The 26,549-nt window shown below is 40.4% G+C and overlaps 1 long non-coding RNA gene across 6 annotated transcripts; it reads left to right on the top strand.

The window, feature by feature from the left end:
- Nucleotides 1-466: 466 nt before the first annotated feature.
- LOC147758754 (uncharacterized) lies at nucleotides 467-26,155 on the top strand. Of its 6 annotated transcripts, none has more exons than XR_015317067.1 (4): nucleotides 468-4,409; nucleotides 4,943-11,037; nucleotides 11,471-11,537; nucleotides 12,307-14,061. It is a non-coding gene; the product is annotated as an uncharacterized LOC147758754 (long non-coding RNA). The 6 variants fall into 6 exon arrangements; XR_015317072.1 differs by having other exon boundaries at nucleotides 472-5,093; nucleotides 10,941-11,037; XR_015317070.1 differs by lacking the exon at nucleotides 12,307-14,061 and adding an exon at nucleotides 25,820-26,155 and having other exon boundaries at nucleotides 467-11,037.
- The last annotated feature ends 394 nt before the right edge of the window (nucleotides 26,156-26,549 follow it).

Consider the following 26,549-nt stretch of genomic DNA (forward strand, 5'->3'; position numbering starts at 1 on the left):
GACGATTTATGTGATCATGTCTTCCTACCATTCTCGGAACTGAGGTTTACGTCAACACGGTGCAACTCACCTGCTAATAAGAAGCGCCAAAACAAATGCCTGAGCTTTTTGGTCAGCTGATACGTTTAGAACTTGTAAGTTGACGGTATTAACAGGCTGGACAGCCGCGCAGTTCGACATTTCAGCAAACCTTCCAAGTCCAATAAGCTTCTATAAACGCATATTGTCGAGGCTACACGGTTGGCAGCACATATTATCCCAATGCGTACACTTGGTGTTGATATAAAATTATCTGAGTTGACGCTCACCCGTCGTGTATCGGCGTTGCCATGACTGTTCGAAGAATGCTTTTGGGCTTGTGTGTATGTGTGTGTATACAAACAACAACGAACGTTTAATTTTTTCGTTACCGTCCAACTTCGCACCGGTAACTCGTTCCTTGCTGTCATTTCGCGTCGACTGCGACACATGAACGGTGAGTATATCGGCGGCATTGTTTGTATTGCTTCTAGTCACTGTATTGTCGCTATTGGAAAGTGATACAAATCGGATTACTGCTTTGTTAATCTGGCAGCTGATACCATAGTGGAAGAGCAATGGAAGCGGATACCCTGCTACGGAAGTTTTTACAGCATCACATGTTCAAAGTCTATCTGGCCGATACCGATTGCAGATATTAGTCCCTTTCCTCTCTTCAAAATCTAGATCATTGTAGCATTATTTGAATGCCGAAATCGTGTAGATTTAAGCTCGTCATATGCAATGTTGTTTGTGTCTGTTCAAAATTCAGTAGTGACCAAACAATCGTTGTCAAATTCGAAGGATACGACATTTTGCACAGTTCAGGCCAACGGCAGCATCAGCTACGCTCACTCCCGGTCAGTAAGCCTCGTTTTTAACCTTATTGACCTGCAGAGCCAGCTGACTTCTTTTCGTGTTTGGGACGCATCCGGAAGGCCCATGTGCTGGCGAAGGACAAAGCTGCTTTAAAGAGGAAATCCTATATAACTGCTTAACTCTTGAAGAGCCGCGTGACGACTGTACAAAGTAAGAAAGGCAACAGATACTTTTAGCTGTATCTTGTTGCAGCTCCAGCACCGATGACAAGACGTGACGGGACCGCCGGCATAGCCATCCAGTCCTTAACGAGGCTCGGGCAAAAACAGGAAGAGGAACAAGTTGCGTTCAAAATGACATCGAGTCCTTTTTACGTATGTTTGATCACTTTGCGGTAAATCAAGATGGATACTGCTTTCATCAAGAGTAAATATAAGTTGGGACAGTCGTCAGGAATCTATGGCCCTAGGAAACGTTGGCCAAAATTCTCTCATAAAGTAAGTTGCCTCATTGTGAGTAGCATAGTTCTGTTGTAAGCTCTATATGTGGCCTTGAGCTGTTCATAGATTTCCTGGAATCATGATTTTAGATTCTAATAGTTTTAATTATAGACAACTCAGAATATTTTGGAATAGTGTTTGTTTCGTCTGCCAGTTAATAAGTTGTTGTCGGAACGAGTTCTAAAGTATTCAAATTATCACAGTAGCCACAACCTTGCAATAATCAATATTGAAGTGCTCTATGGCACAGCGAAGCATTTGATCGAATCTGACATGTATCTAGACGTTTTGAGCGTTTGTTTACCAACTCTTTTTGATATTACATAATATTTACTTATTATTATTACACCTCCTATAACAATTATTTTCGACATCACACTATCTTCCCTGCGTTGCCTACTAGCCAATACGCTTGTTCGTAGGATTGATCTCTGGCCATAATTTTCGTCGCTGAGGCTGACAATTTCAGTCAGTTCAAGTCCTTGGACTAACCTGACGATAACCTGACAGCTTACACGTACCTGCTCCCCGATGCGCAAATACACCAAAAGCTCAGAAACAGCAGCTTTAAAAACTCTAAAAACCATATTTTTCCCTAGAAAATGCCATGATACTTTCTTTCACCTAATCTCTCGACTGACGCTTAATCTTTTATCTATTAATAGGAACTTTTTGAGATACTTTTTCTATATATTTTTGGCTGTTGAATACCGTTCGTCTTTTGTCTGAATTGTATGAAAGAAACATTGCATGCAGGGGCAGGTAGAAGCAAAAATAGGGTATAAAAGTAATCCATTCAGCTTATTCAGTTTTAGAGGATTTGCCTACTCTTTCGGGAAAAAAAACATTGCACGTCGCTCAATAGCTTCCATTTCGTCTATTGGCTTCCAGAAGAGTACGTCATAAACGTAGCCTGCAAAGTCACGTAGATGTTATTCTACGACATGTTTAGCATCCAAGCTTGTTTTTGTTGCAGAAGGATCATTACATCAAGCCTCTGGTAACGGATCAAAATTGTATGACTACTCAGTTATTCATTATTATAAATGGTATTTGCACTGGTAGGTGAAAATATATAATTTTCTATGATCTACGTGGTTAAGAAGCTTCATGTAAAGCATGGAATGCTATCTGTACCTGTAAGGTCCAGCTGTATGTATATACATGTAGGCAAGGTACATTTTCAACTGGTCTGCGTGTGTTGTACCTAAGGAGTATATCCTAGTTTATCCTGACAACCACCGAACCTCTGTTATTTACCATTGCTCGCTTATCTTAGCTCAAGCTACCTCAAAATATAGGGGTTAAATATGTCACGTTAGTTGAACTTCATCAAGACATACGTCGTTTTAATGACAGAATATCTTCCTTTATTTCGTTGGGTCTACGGTTAATGAACCTGTACCGTTTCCTGTTATCTGCGCTTACTCAGCACACACACCTTTGCATAACGGTAATAAAATGTTTAAGGTTTAGTTTAATAAAAAAAAATATTAAGTGGAATGAGATATCATTAGGAAGAAGTGACTGTTGATATTATAGACACTGTTCTAATGCTTGGACTAAATTACAACGTACGTAAATGGAGAGGCATTTGGCACGCAGCGAGTATTATCGAACGGCTAAGCAGAGAAATCTGCGGAACTACACCTAGTTCCATCTCGCTAGTAAATGTCAACAAAACAATTTTATCCCAGTGCATACGTTTTTAATAAAAATAATGGCTGAATTTTCAGTGCCACATGGCCTTATTGTCGTTACCCTATTGCTATCTTCGATTGAACAGTTTCTATTTCCCTAGAGGCGGTTGAAGCACACTCGATACCCCATCCACTCCTCACTCTTCCCCTTTTGAATTTTGCATAAGTCAGTGTTGTTGTTTCACAAATGAGCATCGGACAGCTACTGTTACCAACAAAATTAGTTGTGGCAACGTCGCATCAGTTGTAACAGTCGAAGATACTAGTCAAAATGGCTTCTTCCGATTCGCCAGTCCCTTCGCCCTGACCCAGTTCTACCCAGAAATCAACGAAATCGAAGTACAGTATACAATGCTGGGACATTGTATACTGATATTGATTTCTGAAGTAACGGCATCCGATTGGAAAGGTGTTTTCGTATCGAGGCGTCGGGGCGCCGGAGTTTATAAGAATCAACGTGAACCAACGATCGGATATCACTGCTGAATGAGACTATTGTGGAATGGATTCAGAGAGTTACACTTTCGGAGTGCATGTGGTTTAAATGTGTTTTTTTTGAACTTCCGTTAACATTATAACCACAGCTAATCATTTCCAGCCATAAGTAGTATACAGTAATTACCAAAATTTTTACAGATAAAACTAGTCATAAAGGTAAGGCGAAAATCCCTTGGAAGTCTTCATTTTACTTATATATATATATCGATCTGAATGAAGGACAGGGATGCTTTGTTGCTTAGAATCTATATAAAGCACTATGTTTAAAAAAAGCATTACGACACAATATTATTCATGATATTATGAACCCAATAATCTTCCGCTTAGAACCTCTAGTAATCTGAAGACTTAGAATTATTAACAAAAAAATACATCGTCGACAGCCTCTTCAATGATTATTGTTTACTAGTATTGAAGTCGTTAGTTTTTTTTTATACTTGGCTATCCTACGATGGTCCTACGATCGTACGAGGGTTGGCAAGTTCCCGAACCTATACATCGGGTGTTTGATAATTATTAAAGTAACAAATGCCACCATCGAGATGACATTGATTTCACATGTCTTATCCAGTTAATGCCTTTTAATAAATTCGCTTTTAGTATACGCAATTACGTTTCTGAGTTGAAAGGTCCATTTGATTTTGCCTTTAATCCATGTTGTTCCGATGTATATATTACTGAGTATATCGGTTCGGTTCTAGTTATATTTGGCTTTCAGAATTAATTTTCAATTTCTCGTGTAACACTGCTAAAGGATATCGAAGTTATTCTCCTACCTTTTACCCCACTTATACCTATGTGAGCACCATATTTGCTGTGTACGCGCATGAAGACTGCGGTGATGACTCGATCGCTGTCATCTTCGCCATCATCAGTGAGTTTTTTATTGCGTTCCTTTACGGTCGTTTACAGGCGTCCCAATCACCATTTGTAAGAAAATGACGCGCTGTTGACAATAAGTAATTTATCTGATTCAGTTTAAGAAAGGACTAAACGTTCGAGCTGGCTAATTAACTTTTACTGTTGGAAATGGCAATACGCATAAACGAAAACAGGCAGCACCCAACACTCTCTAGGCTCTGGATAGTTTCAGAAAATGATTTTAATCTACATACACTGTTTTAACTATCAGTGACAAATAGTCACCTATCAGTAGTTTGGCACAACTAATCTGGATCGTTTCTGCGAGTATTTCGGATATTCTCAAAAATACAACGTTTCCTTCAGAATCAACCTGATAATAATACTAAACGAAATATGAAGAAAATACCAGTAAAAACCAAAGCAGCAAGAAAACGAAGCTGATACATTTACTGCGTAGGTAATTCAAAGGTATTCAAATAAAACCAGTGGATAATAAACGTCGCTTGATTTGACACAGTATAAGTCTAACCTATGTTCTTCCAGGGCGTTAGCAACACGTGTACCGCTACTGTGAAGGATGACTCCCATACTTTTGTCACTGTTCGACCGTTATCCATATTTTCTATCGATTGGATTCATTTTTGCAGCTCCAGACTATCTAAACAGCAACTACCTAAAGGTTGAGCATGGCCAGGTAAATATCCGAAGGTACCGCCCTTTTTTATATGATAGTTCCATTTTGATATATGTGTATATTATTATTATTACATTCTATTAGGAGGTTTTTGTCTAACTTGAGAAGGATCACGATAGATCTTGTCCTTTAACGTATTCGTCTAAGAACAACCGTTCGAGATAAGCTATGTGTAGAGTTTCAAAAATCGAAGGGCGACGGAATCTGATAGTATTGTTAATTATATGTACCTCTGAGTTGGTTGCACCTAGATCCTTTAACTGCGAAAAAAAAAAAAAAAAAGCTATTTTATACAATGGTCTTTCTTGCCAACACAGCCGAAACTGTGCTAACGTATGGAAATTGCCGGTTTTTTTTTAATCATCTATTTCTAATATCATATTGAATGAATGAAAGAAATCTACACTTGATGCGTGTAGTAGACATGGTAGGCTGCTTGTTTCCTGGTACAAAAATCATTTCTTTTCACTTTTTCGATAAAAATTCACTGCGATTTTTCGTCCTTATAAGATCAATGACATTCTTCCACGCTAGCTAATTTTGTGAAGTAAAACGTAATCGGCCTTTCCGAAGTATTAATATATTGGTGAGAGAGATTAATCGATATCCCGTCAGCAGGAGCATCCGCCCGAAAACAGCTGTTTTCTAAATCACATGTAACGAGGTGACTAGATCTTTAATTTTCCAAAATGACTCCTGGCATTTGCCGGATTTTCTACCACTTGTTACGATGCCATATGGCACTCTGGCGACTTCTGAGTTGGGAAGAAGTTCCCGCTGAAGAAGCAATAAGTTCAGTTATGTTCACTGCAGAATACGCTTGGCTTATTTTGCATAGCCCGTATACTATTTTAGCGTTTTTCCCTTAAAGATGAATCCACTGCACTTTTGCGAAAGCTTTTATCTTGTTCAACCTAACATTTTTGTTGATCTATCCAAAGTCGTCCTCGTGAAACTTCTTCTAGGATGCGACGAGATTTCTCAAACCACTACCCAGCTTTTTAAGTATCTCGGTTATGATAAGCGTTAATACTTGCCTAAAAGTAGAGAAGGGTAGAACTATTTTTCTATCTAGTCCTATGTGCCCATTGTTACATTCGAGGGTTTAAAGATTTTTTTTAAGCAATTTAGTCTTAAATAGGCTTTCCGGTTCGCTTGCGCAGGCGCATAGAGCAACCCTAGTCCTCGCCTAAAAAAGGTTCAGGCTTTTGCTGATTTCTATGTTTGATTCTATGGAATTAATTTTGAAGTATCAGTAATAGCATGGTCGAAGTATTAAATCGGTATATGTTTGCATCATGGCTTTTATACCTTCGACCTGACGCCTGATGAAAATAGATTGTTTTTTTACAAGCTTCGGTAGCCGTTTATGGATTTAGTTTTTCTTTATGCCTAGCTAGATAACGTGTTCTATTTGGCTCCTTACCTTGTTTGATTACTCTTCTTTCGAAAGCCTTGTTACCTCTCATTTTTCCATGAATAGTGATCAACGCTGTTAAAATAACATTGCGATCTTCGAGCTAACTAGGACAGACATAAAATCTGAGTTTCTGAAATGCAATGGTATTAAACCGTATCGAACTGTTGGCATATACTTGAGTAGGCAAACATATTTCGAAGCATCCTTTAAAGCCAAGCTTCTTTTTTTAGTCCCACAATTCCATTAAGTCAGTTTTCCGTGGCTCCTAGCCATTGCAGCACTTTAACGAAAGGATATCGATGACTTTTACCTCTAAGTGATGACTATATATATATATATGTTCACACCCTATACCTTTACCCTACAGTACATAATCAATCCATCCATGCGTACATATCATAGGAAGTAAAACTTAATTGTACTAAAGGGAAAAGTATTTCTAAATTGGGAATGAATAAGTTCGTTAAGCAGTGAATATTCGCCTGTTCACTTTACGTTTATCCTACTTGTAACGCGTTTAGGCTGTAAATAATGTCGTCGGAAGTGTATCACGACATGTCCTGTAGAAAATAGTGGAAATAAAAGCACAATGGTTAGTAGTAGATCTCATGCTATCAGATCTTCCTTTGCGCATCACGGGAAACGCACCTGGAAGAAAGATCGTCGAGTACTGGACCATAATAAACTTTAGCGTAGCAGATGCTTTTTGTATTTTTATTAACGGAAACCATGTCTGCCATCCGAGACAGTGGAAAGCAACATTTCGGACGATCACGACGTTGCTTTCGTTGTCACATTTGGCACGAGGAAGTATAGGAAGAGGAGTAAAAGCTGGGGCTCATTACCATTTCAATGTCAGCACTTACGCCATCAGACGTTAGTCGGATGCAAAATGAGACCGCTACCTTCAGTAGGTTGTCGCTGCCCTATCGGTGACCTCGATGATGATGATGATGATGGTAAAATTCGCTTAGTTCAGGGAACACGATATTCATATAGGCTAGGGCAACTACTATCGCAACTCCCCACGCCCCCACAAGGACCCTTTAAAAGAACGCAACGCATTCGATGGCACACTAGTCACTCCACCGGCTCACACCCCCTCAGGTTACTATCCCAGCAATCAGTCCCATTGAATGTAACTATCGATTCCGAACGTCGACCATATGTTTACATAGAGAAGCAACGCTCTCATAGAGTGATGGTAGCAATGCGGCCATACCACCCATAGCCTCAATTTCCGTATCTTTTGTAGACTGCTTTCTATAAAGCAATGTAAACCTTTTATCGCAGAGGTTCTGGCATTGAAAGCGGTTGTGAGATATAGTAGCATTCCGCTAGCATTTTCTCTAATACACTTCTTTTTAGACTGATTGAGCGTAAATTGTGGGAGGCTTCGAAAAGCTTTCTCAACAGCATCCAGCATGTGACTTCGAAGCCGTAACTTATATAGGAAAAGGTAGTCATAAAAACGCACACAAATGAATGGAATCATACATGAAGAAGAATGACTCGAGCATGTTGTGGGTATTTTTGATCCAGTAGCAGTGCTCGTAACAAAGTAAAGTAGACCAGTGTATTCTCACAACGAGACGTAAATAATTTCTTCATTCTCTTTCCGCTGGCGTCACGACAAGATATAATTGTCAGGCGTCACCAGCATGAGTTAGCTTGATATGTGTGAAGAATAGATTTTTTTTACCGTTATCTTGTATGAGCGAACCGTTCTTTGTATCATATCTTTTATAAACCTTAGGGCGGTAAAAGTTTACGTATAAAAAACTTCATAGGCGAGTAGTGTGATCAGTTTGCTGTTTATTTGCTTCTTCCTTTGAGATTGCTGTTCCAAGCTACCGTCTTCGCTAAGGGCATAACTAACGTACTCGAGAAATCTGATGGGAAGGATTAAATCGTTGGTGTCGAAGGCCTAGATTTTACGTTACAATTCAGGCAAATCTTCACATCGCATTTCGACTTTTAAATTACCGCGCTGTTATTCGCATAACCCTAATGATCTCACGAAGTGATGCCAACAAACTTATAGAATAAATCCAGTAATACTCCCTTAGCAGATATTTGCCTGAATTTACGTTTTGGAGCCACCAAGCCTAGACAACTTTAGAGCCAGCTGCCTTAAAAGTTTGTATTGACCGTATGGTCCTATTATTACTAGCTTTATAGCTCAAACAACCTTGAACTAATACCTGGAAGGACTCTAGAACCCTAGGTATGACGCGATGTAGATTCTATGGATATTTATGTTATTTACAAAATCCTTACTGTCGAGAAATGCACATGATCGGCAACGAGGGTAGTTGGATGTCCGAACCCCTTAGAAGGTGGATGTCCGGAAGCAATCATTCATTTTTTTTTGGGCTGATTGTGCTACAATAATAATTAAAACGCTTGCTAGTCGCCTGATTTGTGTGTACCTTGGAGCTTGCTATTAGTGAAACAATAGCTTTAGGCAATTGTCCTTGACATAAACAATACTCAAATGAGCATAAAATCAAACAAAAAATCATTAAATTATTTTGACCAATATGAGAAAATCGGCACAAATGGTACCTTTTCACGTCAACAAGGCAATATTTGTGTCAGATTTTTGATAGGTGAAATGTTTCATAATAATGTCCAAAAACGTTCATGTTTCTGCTACCGCACTTGACCCTCCTATTGAACAATGAACGAAAGGATCACCAATTAGGATCGTATTATAAAACCTATGCATGCATACATAAATGTAAAAACTATGACTCGACCAATTGGAATAAAATATGGCTAATCTCATCAGTAACTATACATCAGAAAAATGCATGCGAGTATACGTACGGTCACTGCGCGTACCAATAGAATTTTACAATACACTTACCAATGATAGGTACAAGATCTGGAACGATATAATGCATTTGTGCCGATACTAGCGCGTTGTCACTATATTACAAATATGATTCAATATATTCAAGGGATTCTCGATTTTTACGCCGTTCATTTCGAAAGGTGTATGCATCAAGTCGTCTTCGTAGCACATGTACAAACGTAGACATATACATGTCCAACATTTTGTAGTTCATAGGCAGCCCCCCCCCCCCACCTATACCGTGCAGAATCCAATTTCTGCAACGATCCAGCTCCGACCGACGGCCCTATATGCCGCTTCGACCGTCGCTTTACCACCATCGTCGAGACCATAGCTTTGTATTTATGCCACTAGTTGCTGTTATTGTACTTAGCCGGCAATTTCCCTTGGGGGCTTCGCGCCCCTATACCCCTCAGTAGTAGTTATTCTGAATACATTATAGCAGGACACTCTGGATAACAATTTTAAACGGTAAACCGACGAGTGGGCGTATGCTTCGGCGGGTATTTCGACACACAGGAAGAGAATTAGACTGCAGCTTCGTCCACCGTTGTCACCGTCTCCAGCCGCCCGTTTCCTATGCTACTACGTCGATTCCATTCTTTTTGCCTACGGCGATATACAAACTTAGGCGACAGGGAGACACCACCGTCTCATCCGTGTGTGCCATGCAAAGACCTAGGGCTGCTGTCATTGTCAATGGTTGCGAACTACGCCAGCTACCGATACCGAGATATGCCCGCAGTCGTCAGGTGTAGTAGTAGTATTCAAACCCAATGAATACAATCCCCTACCATATATACTATGGAGTTATTCATGCTGCTGACCGGGGCCACTGTTTTCAGCGCTGTTGTTGAGCGCCGAATGAATATGGGACGCGTAAGCACGTAGATCTGCTCTCTTGCTAAACAAGGCAGAGAAGAGAGAAAGAACCGGTGGCGATCTGAAAGACTGAAGAAATTGAAATTACTCATCAATAATGAGGACGGGGACGTGTCTAAGGGAGTCGGAAAATCCGGAGTGTGTTTTAAGCTGTCTTCGCACCATGTTCCATTTAGCTCCTTTTTCCTAAGATCTGAATATCTGACAAGCCTATATTGCTTATGCTAACTCTATGCAAACAGTTCTGAATAAGTTGGCTCAGGCTTACCTAGTCCTTGTGGTAGCTCAGTGGATGAGGTACTTTTGCGCTAACATTTGAGACACGTTATCGTCCAGATTCGAACCCGAGCATACACGGAGTTGGCTCCGTTCTGGGAGCCTGCCGTCTGATGCAACGATTAAGAGCGATACCGGACGTAAAGCTTGAGACATGGAAACTTATTTATTAATATTTTCTGAATTGACATCTTGACTCAATTTATGCTCTATCGCTTGTTCTTCTGTTATCGTGACTGTACTAAGACTTAAAAAAATTGAATATGCCTATGAAAAAATATACAATTCGTTCAATGTTACAAGTTAAAACCTGTCGTTTTGTTTGAATAGGTGAGCACTGGACTATATATACAAATTAAATGTGCGTTAGCGCGGCCTTTGTAAAGTCTCACCTGCCTTTATATTTTAGTAGGCTTTTTAGATGATTCTAGGTTTCCAGGACCGAATATCGAATTTCCTTTCGACTGGCCTCCGCTGCGAAACCGCTGATGTAGGCAAAACAACTGGTACGTAACTTCTCTTATGATAATGTACGCAATGACTTATATGATATTTGTGCCATTCACGGCTTTCGTCGTAAACAATAAGTCATCGTGTAGAAACGGAGGACTCTTACCTTATACGGGCGTCCTTTAGTTCTTTTCCTGAACTATGATCGTTTGACAAAGAGCCCTAATGTCAAAAAATTCAAAGGTTACATCTACGGCGTGCGACCCATGAAGGCAATAACCGCTTTACAATTCCCTTTGCATTTGATGGACTGCTGAACCATTTAGTCCTTTGCTTAGTGGTAGTTTTCAGCCGAAAAATTGAGGTCAGTAGGTGCTTCACCGTTTGAGTTCTGCTTGAGCTTCTCTAACTGGCGTCAGCACTTTTCCGTTTGCTTTCTCTTAACCTCGCGCGTCGTCTATGTCCTGGACGCCACTCTACCACGAGTAGTTGGAAAAACGGGATAACAAACCCAGCGAGTGCTTTTCTTCGCGAAATCGGTTGGCGGGATCAGAAGGTAAGAACTTTTTTGGCTGGCAACGCCGTAGTTCGGTTAAATTTTAGCAAGGGAAAATAAAAAAAGATAATAAATCATCAGCTATTCATATGTAACCATGATTAATTGTCTCAATAATGACAGAAACAAAAAGTAAGTTGCAACGTACCTGAAATATAGGAAATAGGCTTATTTTGAAGAGATATTCTGGTGCTAGGTGATGATTAAGGTAGTCACTTTTCTCGCATTTCGTCTCTGAGCGTCATTTACGACAATTTTCATATGCAGTAAAGTACGCAAACATAATATTTGTATTGCGTTGGTGAGAAAACGTACTATATTTATACACGATTTTACCCCTAAAATTGCTTTTGTACTACACTTACCAATGTGCAATCAAATATAAGCGGAGATGCTAAGCTTACCGTGACTTCCTTAACAACCAGATTCTGATGTCACGACGTCGACTCAGCAAAAATGCTAAGGTTTTCTCCTCAAAGGAAAATATTTCACAGCGGGGTTCGAACCAACCGTACAACACTAAACATCAACCTGGAGACAGGCAATAGCCGTTCAGACTATTTGATGTCATTTTGTATCTTGCAGGGACATAAAATTTGTGAGAAAGTTGCCAACCTCAATAGACAACCTGATTTTTGACCAATTTAGCTGATTTGCTTAGTCGGCAAGCTAAATCCGACAAACAAGTTATGACTTTTTATGGCCTGTATAATATAATAAGAGACTCATTGCGGTTACCTCTAAAAGCGTTCGCGTTACGTTTTTCGAGACTTTCAGAGTTGGTTTCGCAAGATGGACCGTACCCAAAAAAAAACCTTGTCTTTACGAAAAAGGGTATTTGCTCAGTGCAGTAAGACGAAATGCTAAGGCCACTGTACATTAACTAATCACGGACATTCGACTCAGTCACGCAACCATCGTCGAACTTTACTCTGTTGGCCTCACTCCAAAAACACACTTCACTGCAGACTGACTATAGGCTGTGCTATATGTATAAAAGGGAAAACAAAAATGCCATTTTGGATAGTTGCTAACTTACGACACTTTAGTTTCCTAAACCAGGATTTTCGATTACGTCTTAATGGGTATGCTAGGAATGGTGCCATCGTATATTTCCAAGATACGTATATGGACTTTGGATATAACAAAAAAAAAATACGTTCCCCGAACAAGCATTGTTGGCTGATTTATTTTCTAGTTTTACTTTCAATCGATATTGTCGATGGCGGCTCTAAGAGACAATATTGCCCGTGGCTACACCTAAACAATTATGTCATGTAGGTAGTAGTCACCCGAAGCTCGTAAACGCCCTAACATTATTACGGTACGACAATACTAGAAAATATATATAACAGGATTTTGTGTACCGACGCAAAAACATAGATCTAAGCACATGCTGCAGTTAGTATATACCCCTTGATATCTATCGAATTAAGTCATATCTTATTATCGACTGCTGTCTACAAGCTTATGAAGGTACATTGTTATGCATACTGGGGAAAATAAAGTAATAGAGCGTTAGTCGGCTGCCGAACATGGGCATCTTGAGAAGCAGACCCGTATTGCTTACCAGCAACGTAACATAACTACTGGAAACATGTGCAGACGTGCAGATCTTTGGCCTTCGTCGCGTTGCGGCACACTTGATCCCTTATAACCTTTTCCCCAACACTGCTCAGCGGGATGCAGGATGTTCTCGGCCGTTGCCCCCGGGGGCGGTTGGAAGCTGCTGCAGTCTCACATCCCGCTGTGCTGTCAGATCTCCGCTATGTCCGTATGGCGTCGGTGTTAGCCGCGTTCAACGGGCAACGGTGTACGTACGCTTCTATTTTTCCAAAGCCGGCTGAGATGGGCCCGGTCGGAAACGGCAAGGGAAGTCATGAATTGCAGGTTACGTGAGCATTCAATCGTGATGGGGCTCTTTACGATGGGGGAACGTTACTTACTGTAAAAATGGAACTGTTCAAGACGTTGTCGACGCTTACATGCAGATGCCGTTCTTCACCATTGAACGTACCGTACTACTATTCTGACTGCTGTCACAATGTAATGCGTGAAATTTGTACGTCGTATGAGACACTGTATAGAGAGAAATGTAACATTAAAAATGATGTGCATATTTTTGTGTGACTTGCTATGCATTACTGGCTGATGGGTTGTTTAAGAAAAGACAGCTTCAGATGATAAATATATAAACGCTTGTTCTAACAAAAGTTGAAGGTAAAACACTTATACGCTTATCGAGTTTACTGTCGGTTACGTAGCTTAAGAGATAATCCTTTTGCTGGCTGGGCAGCTTTAAATCTCCAATTCGGAGTTTTATAAATTGTCCACAGTAAATTCAACCGAATTCAGGATTATATTTTCGGTATCTTCCACGTTGCTTCAGTTGCGCTTAGCGAAACTTTAAATCACATAATTTTAAGAAACGTTCAGTATTGACACTTTGTCAATATACCTGTTGTGCATATAAATTGTGTCTGTCGGTGTGCTCATAACAAAGACATAATAAAAAAAAATAACATTAACAGAGCCTATGTATACAGATAATTATATATATATATATATATATATATATATATATATATACGAATATATCAACTCATCATCATACCATCTCGAACTGGGGTCAGCCCAGCTCGAGATATCTAACGTCTTGAAATATCATTCTGTCTTGTCGTCCGTTTCGACATTGCTCGCTTTTCTACTGAATAAGGTCAATGCTCCAGCGCGGATAAGCAATGCGCGGGTCGGTATATCAATTTTTTATCGGCTCTTTCCTCCTCCGCCTTTGGCTCCGGGCTTCACGTAAGCGCGTCTCCCACGCCTCGCTTCTCTAAAGAGCCCAGTTTCCTTTGTCCGCTTCGTCCATTGATTCCCATAGCCGTACTGAGCCGTTCCTTTACTGTGTCTTCTGCTTGCTACCTTATGTATATCCATGCGCTGGCCGCTGCCGCCACCACCTTCAAATTGCTAGGGACGTTCAGTGTCACCCAGCCAGCCACCCGATCAACCCTCTGAGTTAATTAGGGGCAGACGGCCCGGAAGACGGAAATGTTGCTTGGTTTTGTCGTGTGCAAAGGAATCGGGCTCCTAAAGGATAAATAATTCACCTGTTATCTTTTCTCGCGCAGTTTCACGACGCATCCATTCAGCGGAAGAGGCGGACTATGGACGACGTTGTTTGAGGCAATTATGCGTTGCTGTCTATTATGTTCAACTACACATTGAACGGTACATGACTGCGTGCTAACATTACATTTCGTAACACAGCTAGGATCTAGAGTTTCAGAAAGAAGTAGGCACTATGAGTTTATGTCTAAATAGAGCAAGCTATGTAGGCGAACGGAACGAAGAAAAGTTGTGCATGCCTATTTGATACGTGGATTTAATAGAAGCTCGTAAAATTGGATTACTACGTTCAGTAAGTTGGTCAGGATAATAGGTCAATTATGCCGCAGAAACCTTGTACGTCCGATGAGGTTCTCGATCTAATGGCGAAAGCGAAAATATTGATGTTGGAAAAGGTCATCGGCTGGCTGATTCTATAAAAATAGATTGACAGTTAAATAGAATGTGTTCCAGTGAAATAGGACAGAGGACGGTAGTAGTAGTTTTGAAATAGATCAATTTAAAACAGACTGATCATTTTGTTTCCGAGGAAAGTCTAATCCATGATCTGATCGCGCGTCTGCTGAACTTTTGGCGACCCGTTGGTTTCAAGATTTAGCCAAATATTTGGATACTGTTTTTTAAACTACAGTTTTCATATAATGACTGAAGTACATTCGATATAATCCGAAGGACTAATTTCAAGTTATAGCTTCGATTTAATTTAGAGTAGTACCGAGATTCTGCTTGAATCTTTAATGAATGGATCCGGACGCTTGAGTGAAAACAGAGTGCATTTTAATTTAATTTAAAAAATAGGCGCGCCCTTTAGAGAACGGTAGACGCTGAGCGAATGCTAGATTCGTCCCCAGCCTTAACTTATCAGTCACGATTGTGTATGACTGCAACATAATTGGTCTGCTTGTATGACGATGTCATAGATTGCGTGGTACCGTGAGTGACTTTTATATATAATAGAACGGACAAAAACATCTAGGGACTAAGAGAAAGACAGGTTATAGCAAAATCTTGAAACCAAATCAGGCTTTGCCGGTACGTTCTTTTCAGATATAGTTTTAATGTCTAGCAATCTTTGGTAAACCAAAGCCCACGGTTCGTAAAACGGCCATTAGCAGGCTTCCAAAAAGCCTGAACTTTAAAATGGAAACTTTGCTACTTGAACTAGTTAGTCTACATGAAGTCGTAAAGGAGTATATATTAAAAGTCCACCCAAAAGTCAGGACCAAAGAAATCCAATTGGAAATGTCGCCTTATGTACGGGCATCAATGGTCATTTTTCCCCCATACGAGGGCAACAAAAGCCAGAGATTTTTCCTAATGCTAATATTTCTGACTGCTTATGCACAAGAGCTACATACAGTCAAGAAGGGAGAGATTCGTTTTCCATTATTTTTATGAATATATATGTCCTCTCAATGCAACTTGCCAGCTCTACGTCACTAGGTCCGGGTGATGTCCGGAATAACTTAGCGGTTACCGTATTTGCCTGCTAATCTTAGGGACACGTTGTGGTCTAGGTTCGAACTTAGGCATAGATGGACTTCGTTTCGTACTGGGAACCAATCGTATGAAGCAATGCTTAACAACGATACCGGGCGTAAAACTCGAGACAGAAGTTACGTCATACATGAGCAGTTGAGCCACTGGCGAAAGATGATACTTGTATTTGGATGCACCTTTTCAGGCTTGAACTTGATTGCAAATGACGTCGGCGGTTCGATCTCTATTTAATATGATTCTACTTTGTTCTCACCTGTAAGGCTCGCGGCTGCTATGATTGTTACACGTCATCTTAACGTTTCGAGTCTTACATCTGGTATCGTTGTTAGGCGTACCATCAGACGGCTGGTTTCCGGCACTCAGACTACAACCTAAACGTGTCCAAAGGGTTAGCAGGCACTAAGCAAGCACGGGGACTGACACACTTCATCACACTTCGTGTTTCTCAATACCTATTTTGTCTCGCCTTGAAGTCTTGGCAAAATTATCTAAAGACACCGGTCCACATATTTAGACGTTCTTTTCGGTTAATTTATACATTAGCGCATAAGATGGACGCGCTGATTAACCTTGCTTGAGCTTCGCCAAAAATGTACTATAGAGATTATAGGGTGGTTGTGCGACGCTGATGTAGTTCATGACAAAATGAGGAACCTTCATTTTAAAAACCAAAGAGAAACATACGAGGAATAGGGCATATTGCTAAATAACGTTGGCTAATCGCCATTTTAGCAAGCCTTAGGAAACCTGCTTACGTTAGGCACTAGCTACGCCTCTGTAGCGAGAATAGAATAATCTCTCTCCCTCAATATATAGACTAGTCTTTCTCGCGTCTGTTTCAATAGCAAGCAATGGCGACTACATATTTTTTAAGTACCGTCTGTTTCATTAGACTTATCTCGATCAGAAGAGAGCTTTCCATACGTTCAGTCATTGTCAGCTGCTATAAGTCATGCGAAGTCTAGGTAGCTACGATTGCAGAATGCGAGGCTTGGAGGCCTATTCGATAACGAACCGAAAACAATATTACATAATCTACTTCTATCCGTTTTACGTAATGAGGGCTGTTATGCGTCTTCATTTTTCTGCGCTAACTATTTTTAACTTTACTGCTTCATTGATAATCTATTACCAGCAGTTGGCAACTACTAACTGCGAAATATTTAAAAGAATGGTGCTTTAAGTTACGATCATAATATTAGACACACTGCTTTGCCGGTTGTATCCACAACAGAAGATTTCCTGTAGTTTGGCTAGTTATAAGTTTAAGTTTGGTTAACGTTAGCTTATTCATATTCACTTGGATAAATACGAATTGCAGCCGTATTCACTTTTTTCTTTTGAAAAAAGCTTTGAAAAGCACTACGAAAGTTAACAAAAACACTGCAAGTTTCGGCAGCGTTGCGTTTTCGACACTAGCACTATGTATCTGTCTCTTATAATCTAATTTTTAAACACTCCAGATTCTAAGCCAACTGAAAAGGGCTAAAAGTTATGTTTTCATGTGAGTATCGTGAACTGTTCGAAGTACAAGACACACGCCTCTTTTTGTGTAAATATAAGTGTTTTTGAGTAGAGTCCAACAAAAAAAAGAAAATTAATTAAAGTTATAAGTTTTATTACAACTTAATACTATCCGTTAACGCTTCAGCTCTTAATGTGATGTTATTATCAAGATGGAGTTTATTATTATTATATTGCATTACGCTACAACTTGCCTAGAGCGTAAGACACATACTTCTCTGCTATAAAAAATCCCAACGAATAGATCACCTATACAAAAGCATGTGACATCGACTGATAAGCGATGGGGGTAAAGCTTGTAAGGGGGCAAATTCGTAACTCGTTTCGCTGATTGATGTTTGCTTGTAGCAATCTCCTCTGGCAAATCGCATCACTACAAAAGAGCGGAGGGCATATTTGTCATGAGAAATGCACACCCATATATGTACGTATGTATGTATGTATGTATATCGCACATACATAGGGACGTACATATGGCTGACATGCACTTACTTACACGTAAGGTTCTTTGTCCCAATAATCTACTTAGTCGCGCATCCGTGTCGACCTCATTACCTTCACAGCCTTAGATGCCTTATTAGTAGTGCATAGCTCAGCACGCAGCCAGTGCATCGATGATACGTAGTTTCCAGCTAATCTGTTTATTTCTTAATTATACATCTAGCGGTGTGAATTTGTCTAGCGCTGCTGTCGCGTCCAAAGCTCACGGCCGTACGGGTAGCCAGCGAAGTCGTACTGAAGATCTGCACGCAGCCCTAGAAATATACAGATTTATGATTCGCATTTATCTTTACACGACTGAATCAGCTTGCTTAAATATTCCGTTTAGATGAAATAACAACCCCTTATATATATATAGATATATGTATATATACACCCCAGCAGATGTATGTGTTCTACAGAACATCATATTCGAAGTCTTTAACGGCAGGCGGTTCTTCGAATTCGGAGTAATTTGCAAACAATAATTTACCATAAATGCAACTGCTAAAATGAGCGAAGTTATATTATATATATATAGCGAGACAAAGGTAGTATTATGCTACAGTTTCCGTAAAAACCGGTCATAGTCACATAAAGGTAGTCACAACCAGAATTCGTCTATGCGAAGCCTTGCGGCCGATGCGGCCAAAAATAATGTCAGAGCAGTACTGCTTCGGCATATTGAAATAACTAGACTTCTAAGCGTGTGGTTACCGCATTAATAATGAAACAATTTATGCGTTACCCAGCAATAAGATTAAGACTAATTACCATGTGTGGACATAAAGTACTGTTCAATGTAACGCAGCCGATTCACAAGCTTTGCACCTGCCCTCGTTCTGCAAACACATGCTTTTTCCTTCATTTTGATAACTCTTATTCTTTGCTCTCCTGAAGGCGCCGCTGTCCTTAATCAGTACATAAGCATCCTGGTATTTTGCATACTGGTCCTCTCCTGATCTGAGATTCAATAGTAAACGTAGGTGAAATTGGTTAGAAGACGCTACTACAAGGCATTCTACATGTAAACTCTACGAAGGGCAAACCTGGTTCTGGTAAGCGCTAGTACTGGGCACTTTCAATCGAGTCAAAAAAAGTAGATCTGTTCGCATCGTACATCCTTCAACACTTTGAGATGACTCAAGAAATTGGAATCCATCTGCCTTTCAGGCGCTTTCCTTCCTGTGTCTCGGGCTAGTTAGGACATCATGAGTCATCCACCATGTGCCGTTCAGTCTCGACTTAAATGAAAAGCGTTATAGAGTCCCTGCAGTGAGCTCCGAGTCTTAGCGGGCGATCAGGCTGTGTGCGAGTCGGAAGGCTGAACGAGCGGTCAACCGTTTTTGCGCCTCTGATGAAATGCTCAAAAAACCTGCACAAACTAAGTTGAACTGAGGGAAGCCGAGCGCTCTAAATAAGGCTGAGCTCGTCACCTAATTCGAAGAATATGAAACAATCAAGACAGAAATCGAAGACTGCGCAAAAAGATTTCAACGAGCACAATTAAAGGAATAACTCTATTGGAGAAAAAGAATTCACTTCTTCCTTAAGCATAGAGGTATTGGAACATGGCCGGACTGGCGAATGGTTTCGTGAAAATCGCAAAAACCTGCCATATACATGGTCGAGTATTAAATGAGCTGAGCTAACTTTAGGAATTAGGTTTTGTTATAGTGCTTTTCGTATTTGAAAGTTGTCTGGACAACACAAATGTAAAACGTAAGGTAGTCTCATCTTTTAACTGTAGTCCGCATGTTTCAGTGTGTAGCACTGAAAGGGACTATAAAAATAATTTATTATATTTTAGCCTACCCTGACCTGGATCGATGCATTTCTGTAATAGGTTAGCCTTTATACATTCGCCCGTTAAACTTAGACATAAGTGATGATTTAAATCGGATCGTAGATACACTCCATTTCAAGCTGGAAGCCAGCCGTCTTACGCGATAGCTAACATCTGAAGTGCTAAGCATAAAACTCGAAACGTCGATTTAACCCTGATTGATTCTGTAATCTTAGTCTAAAGCAAATTAATTGAAATTTATTTTTTTTTTTTTTTAGATTGATCTGGTGCGTTCTAACAATACACTTTCACGTCATACACGTACGTCGAGGACCATAACAATATTCTTAGATAGTTATGTTGAAGTAGACGGCTTAGAACATAACAGAGCATATTAGGTTAACGAAACACGTTGAAACAAGGCTTGCCAGTCGACCGACTATATGACAAACATGAACCCCTCTCCGTTACCGGCTTAAGCTTTGTGCGAGCAAAGTTCTATTCGTTCACTGCAAGGACCTTACGATAGCAGAGCGATTTTTAAAGGGATCTGTCGGCCCACGACTTGGTCTCGACCTATGCTGAATGCGCCTTGGCAGATAGAGGAGACGATAATAGCTGGGCGGATGGAATTGCTGATCAGCCGTTATTCGAGCTCGCAGCTGAGCCGTTACGGAAGATCTCTGCTTCTGCTACCCGCAAGGAAGCTATTCCTTACAAACAGCACGAGGGTATCGGTAGTTTTCTTATTGTTCTCTAAGACTGTGAGTAAAAATTGTTGTGCTGGATAAGCTGATTATGTGTTTACGCCATTAATGTACTGTAGGTGATTACTAAATTAAGCACATTTCTTATTGAGAACAAAAGCATTATTTACAGCGATTGAGCAGTGGCCAATGCATACATCAGCTGCCTGGGTGTGTAAGAGAACATTCAGATCTGCGGGAATCTTGTTGCAGTGTCTTGCATGCTTTAATATGTGTGGGTAATAAAAAGTGGGTTACCTGAAATGAATATAGGTCGGTGTGCAAGATCATTTTTTTTCGTTTTGATAGGTGTACGTGTTTGGTTCGGTACTCAAGGGAAGCTGTCAAAGCCCAATAATAACATACCGTATTATTACAAATAAACACGTACACAGGATGTAATGTACGTGCATGGGTTTACAACAGAGTAGCCAATAAGCGTAGTGAAAATATTTCTCGTAGTAATTGAATGGGTAACATCTTTGCCTGTCGATCTTAGAAACACTTCATGGACTAGGTTCGAATCCGTGCATATACACACTTCGCTTCATGGTGGGAGCCAGCCGTCTACCTGATGGGATGCTTAACAGCGATAGCGGACGACATATAGAGAGAAGAAGCATCTATTGATAGATAGCAAAGGAAGAAGCGTTGCGGTTAGCGCAATATGTAATATATAGCAAGGTTTAAAGACAAAGAATGAATGAATGCACACACACGTCATTAAGATTTATGCGCAAATATTACTGTCGATGTCGTAGACATTTCGGCTAGGAGTCGCTTTTCGGGAACGTATACGTATATTAGGATAAATGTTCGTGGTATAGGGCTTTGATGCGGGGGAAGAGGCCAGACGCTAAAAAGGCGCATTAGTATCATGGCCAGAGCCTATCCTAGGTTGTGAACCTAATATATTCTTTAAACCTGCACTAAAAGACTGCAGAATGTTTGTTCTTATACTAGGGACACGTCAGAATTCTGTTTAGGCTCGTGTTCAGACAAAATCTTTTATATTTGTTGCTTTTCAAAACTCTGTAATGCTACCGAGAACAAAATACGGTCGTCGTCGTCGTCGTTTAAAACCATATTTTATTCAGATAGGAGTCAAGGCGAAGGTTTTCTAATGAAAGCCCACTCTCAAGCGTGGCTAAGTTTAAAACCATGTTTTTGAAGTTTTTTTTTTTGGTCATAAATTAAGCAGTGCACCCTAACCTCTTATGAAGCCACAGGTAAGAGACGTTGGCCTAGCTATTTGACTGGCTGCGTATGAATACAGCCGTTAAAACGGATCCCACATAGCTTCTAATTGTTTTTAGTACCGTTTTCATAGAGTATGCAGTACAAGATTTCTCAACAGTTCAGCTAAGACCAGCAAGGCAGGAAAGTTTCATGGCACTGATCTTGTTATGATGTAGATAATTGCGAACTCTTTCCCCCACTTGTAAAGGACGCGCATGTTTTTCCCGCTTAAATTATGCATTGAAAATCAGCTGGGATTAAAACGATAATCCTTCGTATGGGCTCTTCTCGCACTTGAAGTCAAATCGCACACCTTGGAACAAAGTTACGTCAGCACTGCCATCAACCAACAGTGGCTACAGTGTCAGCATCGGTGTTTCCCAACAATAGTACACTATATGCTTCCTTTTCCTATTTCAAACGCATCCTTACTGGTTACAGAGCTTATAATATACGATATTCGCACTTCACTTGCTAAAATGTTTTTGGTAGAGACCATAAAAAGCCGTTCAAACGTGATACGCCTGCCTGTATTTGTCCATCGGTGTCCTTTATTTGACCTGACTTTGGCAGATGTTGAAGCAATACCAATCGCATAATTTAGTTTTTCGCCCCCTTGTTGACGGATTGCTTCACAGTGTTCGTTTGCGTGACATTTTGTTCTGCATTCTCTCAAATGAATGTATACGCGCTGCTCTCGGTTGGGTCCCATGGGTATACTTTCAACATGTTCTTTAGAAGCAGCTTACATGTAAATGCGGTTGCCAAGAGATACCGTCGGTAAAGACAATCAGTCAAGACGTCTTCATTGATGGGACAGTACAATACAACACAAATGCAAATTTATTCAAATTGTTTCAGTTGTCTGCCCCTTGTTTTTCTACCGCAAGGCGCCTTGCCTTTGGAGCGATAATATCAAATAAACAAGTAGAAAGGAGTGGACTAATGTGGATAAGTGCTTACCCTACGAGGCACTGGTAGGAATTAATAAGAAGACAATTTCAACAACAGAACATCTGCGTCGACTACTTCGTGCTCAAATTTTACGGCTGAACGTATTTTGAAAACTTATGGCAATCACCACTCACTTCGCGTGCGCTAACTTAGATCTGAGACTGAAGAAAAAATTCCTTTCATAGATACGCTTATTTGATAACTTGATCATGAGCATCCAATCGTTCTTGTCAGCTTTCCATCACTATCTGAATTTCTGCCACTTGCGCAACGTGCTGGCTTTGTTTCATCCTAATCGGGCACAGGAATCGTACATGCTCGCTTTTTTTAAGCCAACGGTTTACGCTATTAATAGATTTAACTGTTTTTACATTCTCCGCCGCTTGACAGACAATAAAGCAATGTCCTGGATGAGTGTTTCCGCTTTTTTGAAAAAGATATTAGTGTACATAGACGCTGTTTCTATTCTATTCATAAAGTATGAAAAATCAGATCTGACAAAATGTGTAGGGAGCGCAGAGTACTTCTACTTGTTGCTGCAAGTTATTAAATGATGTTCTAACCTTTAAAGCCTCCATATAGGATAATCTATAGGCTATGTTTACCACATTATATACATGCAGAGGTTAGACGTCTTTGTCCTTCGTAAGAAAGATATCGTGCGGTTCAATTATTTTTCTTGGCATTTATAGTCTAATTAGCATAGAATCATCGTAACCGAATAGAGACTCTGAAAGACCACATGATCTCCTCTAGATATAGTATTAATCACACAGAAGGAAAGACTCCTTCGCTTCGTCGTCTTGTATAGTAAAGACGTTTCCCGAGATGACAATTACCTGTGAAGATGACGTGCCGTACGAGTGTAACCTTCCTGATCGGGGTCATAGGCATCACCCAGTTAACTGTCCCTTAAGTAAAAGATCCTTTAAAATGTTGGGTAAATGATAGGTAGGTTCCATGAGTTTGAGTCTCCGTCACGTGGATGGAGGCTATGCTTTCTATTTCTTTCTTCTAAATAGATCTACATATTTTTGCCCCGTCTCGGCAAGCAAGCCTTTGAAATGAGTTAGAGAACGAACTATTATGCATTTTTTGCTCATAATACCTAAGTAGTATGGTATAACACCACAGATTCCAACTTTAGGAACAACCTAAGGCGTAAAGGTCACCTTTGGTTCGTTATATTCACTATACTCATATATATTTTTATTCTTGGTATATATTTAGAGAAGAACATAGGTTGCATACTTCAATAATTTACATATCTTTAAACGTTGTTCGCCTTAACATGTCAGAACAAATAGGTTTATTTTGTTACGTATGCAGCTATAAAACATATCCCTATATATGAACCCGTAACTAACAGAATCGAGTTGGGCGCAAGAGGTACATTTCATAGCAACTTTGCTCTTAACCGAAAGATCCCGTACGCACGGGGCATATTTCTCTGAAGGGGCGGATAGAGGTGGATGCGTATGAGCAACGATATGTAAGTGGAGTTCTCACACATAATTCTAACAGCCCTTTCTTCTCCAGCCAGCGTCTCATTTACCCCGGTAACGAAGTTACACTTACTTGAAATCTATCTGATGTACGCTGTAGTCTAGCATTTCACCTTTTACCAATATTTCCATACAGATAAGGGTTATGATGACAAACTTACGTTGAGGGAAGGTGGCGCGCGTCTGCGTATCGACTCTTGCTTAAGAGTTAAGTCGATCCAAGGGGACCTGCCACTTTCTATTGATCTAGATCTAGAAACGACGAAATGCCTCAGCTCTATTATACCTACACAAGTTTTCTGGTAAAAGACAAAACCCGGGTTTGCTTTTCAGGGCTTTCATATAGCCAATTCAATAATGTTATCTTTGAAGCAAACTATAGTCGTTGCTGTTGGCCGTGCAGGTCATCCTTTCAAAAGTTTTTTCGAGTCGTCTAAAAATGATATACTATTTTCATTGATTGCCATCGTACCGCATCAATCGCATCGTCCGTTTAGACAAGTATGATTGCTTTGTCAATAGCACTAGACCATAAACGAGCCTCATGTGATAGACGTTTTCACCCTTCAAATGCAGGACCCCACATTGACACACGAGAATCGCACATACGCAAGGTTGCGGCTATCTAAAGCAACATCTTCCCTCAATGCTTCGTTCGTGACGGGGAAAAAGGCTGACGATTGCGCACGTATAGGAACCTTTATGCCACGGTGAACAACGCTTCCTGCAAGAGAAAAGATCACATTTCTTTACCCGACAAAGGGTGGAGGTTAAGGCGAATCGAAGGGGGGGAGGAGACAATGCATTGCCTTTTTAGACTGCAATGATTTTTTCTCCCACTTGTGGATGATTGTTTGTAACAGTGTACGTGCGCGTGCGTCCCTACCTCACTTCAATAAATGGCAGCATGGGATGTACGGTGAGGCGACGGAAGAAACCCCGGTCCATTGAGACCGCTTGCATCTCACTTCCTTTATAACCAATCAATGGAATCCACGTAATATTATTACATTCAGGCGGCCTATCTTAGATACGAAAAAGAACACGATGAATTGTCAAATCCTCAGTTACTGATCTTATGCAAACGCGTGTTGAATTCCGTGTTCTTATAACAAAGCAGCAAGGCGGGACGTAAGTTGCTAACTTGATGGTTTGTCGACCGTCCGGCAGATGAGAAAAACCGTTTCGCTCGTACTTTAAGTTTAATCTTAGCTTCTAAAATATGCCACCAAATGGCAAAAGGTGTTTGGGAGGTAAAGCGCGATACCTCAACGTGGTTCAGCTTGTTGCTTGTAAAACTGACTGCGTTAATCGCATTGAGCACGGCATATCGTGCATACAAGCACGGGCTTATCTAACATTGCAAGAATCTCTTAAATAAATTTATTGCGATTTCGGCTACGGCTGCCGCCGTAGACTGCCGACAGGTCAACGGCGCCAAGGAAAACGAACAAGTCCGAATACGACACACACCGACCAACGAAGGAACTGGATTGACAGCATCGCGAAAACAACTTAGCAACCCGCCTACCCACGAACCGCCGACATCTGGAAGAAACAGCTGCTGGTTTGGATCTTGTCGAGCCTTCCAGCATTCATCTAGTAGTATTTCGTTCGAGCAGTCGCACGTTTCAAATCACACTGGCGGAGCATAATGCTAAAACCTGTGAGCTGTTAATAAAGTAACTTTAACAACCAAGTATAGACTAGAAACTGCCCAATCGTAATTAACGCCAAGTAAACCTTCTTAATAGAATTTGATGTTTGCGCAAAACGTTCCATAACAGTATTCACAGGCAGTCATGTGCTGGATTAAAATAGAGATCTTCTATACAACAAGCGGTTATTAGTTGGGATTAATGGGGTGTGTTAAGTATTTTTAAGTATATAGACTTACTTTTAACTATATAACCACTCCGTAATATTATAAGCCCAACTGAAAGAGATTTATTGTGTAGCGAAACAAGTCAAAAGAACAGAATATGGTTTCAACGTAATATTAGTGCATGCTCACCTCAACAAATGTGCGACTCAAAAACGAATTCCTCACTGCGTAAAGATACTTTGTTGGGCATAAGTTCAGATCATCAGTATCATTCAAACCTGTATTTTTCGTGGGCCGAGGTTATTCTTTCACTTGTAGTGG

This window comes from Varroa destructor, unplaced genomic scaffold, assembly GCF_002443255.2.
Source record: "Varroa destructor unplaced genomic scaffold, Vdes_3.0 BEIS01000001.1, whole genome shotgun sequence".
NCBI lineage: Eukaryota > Metazoa > Arthropoda > Arachnida > Mesostigmata > Varroidae > Varroa > Varroa destructor.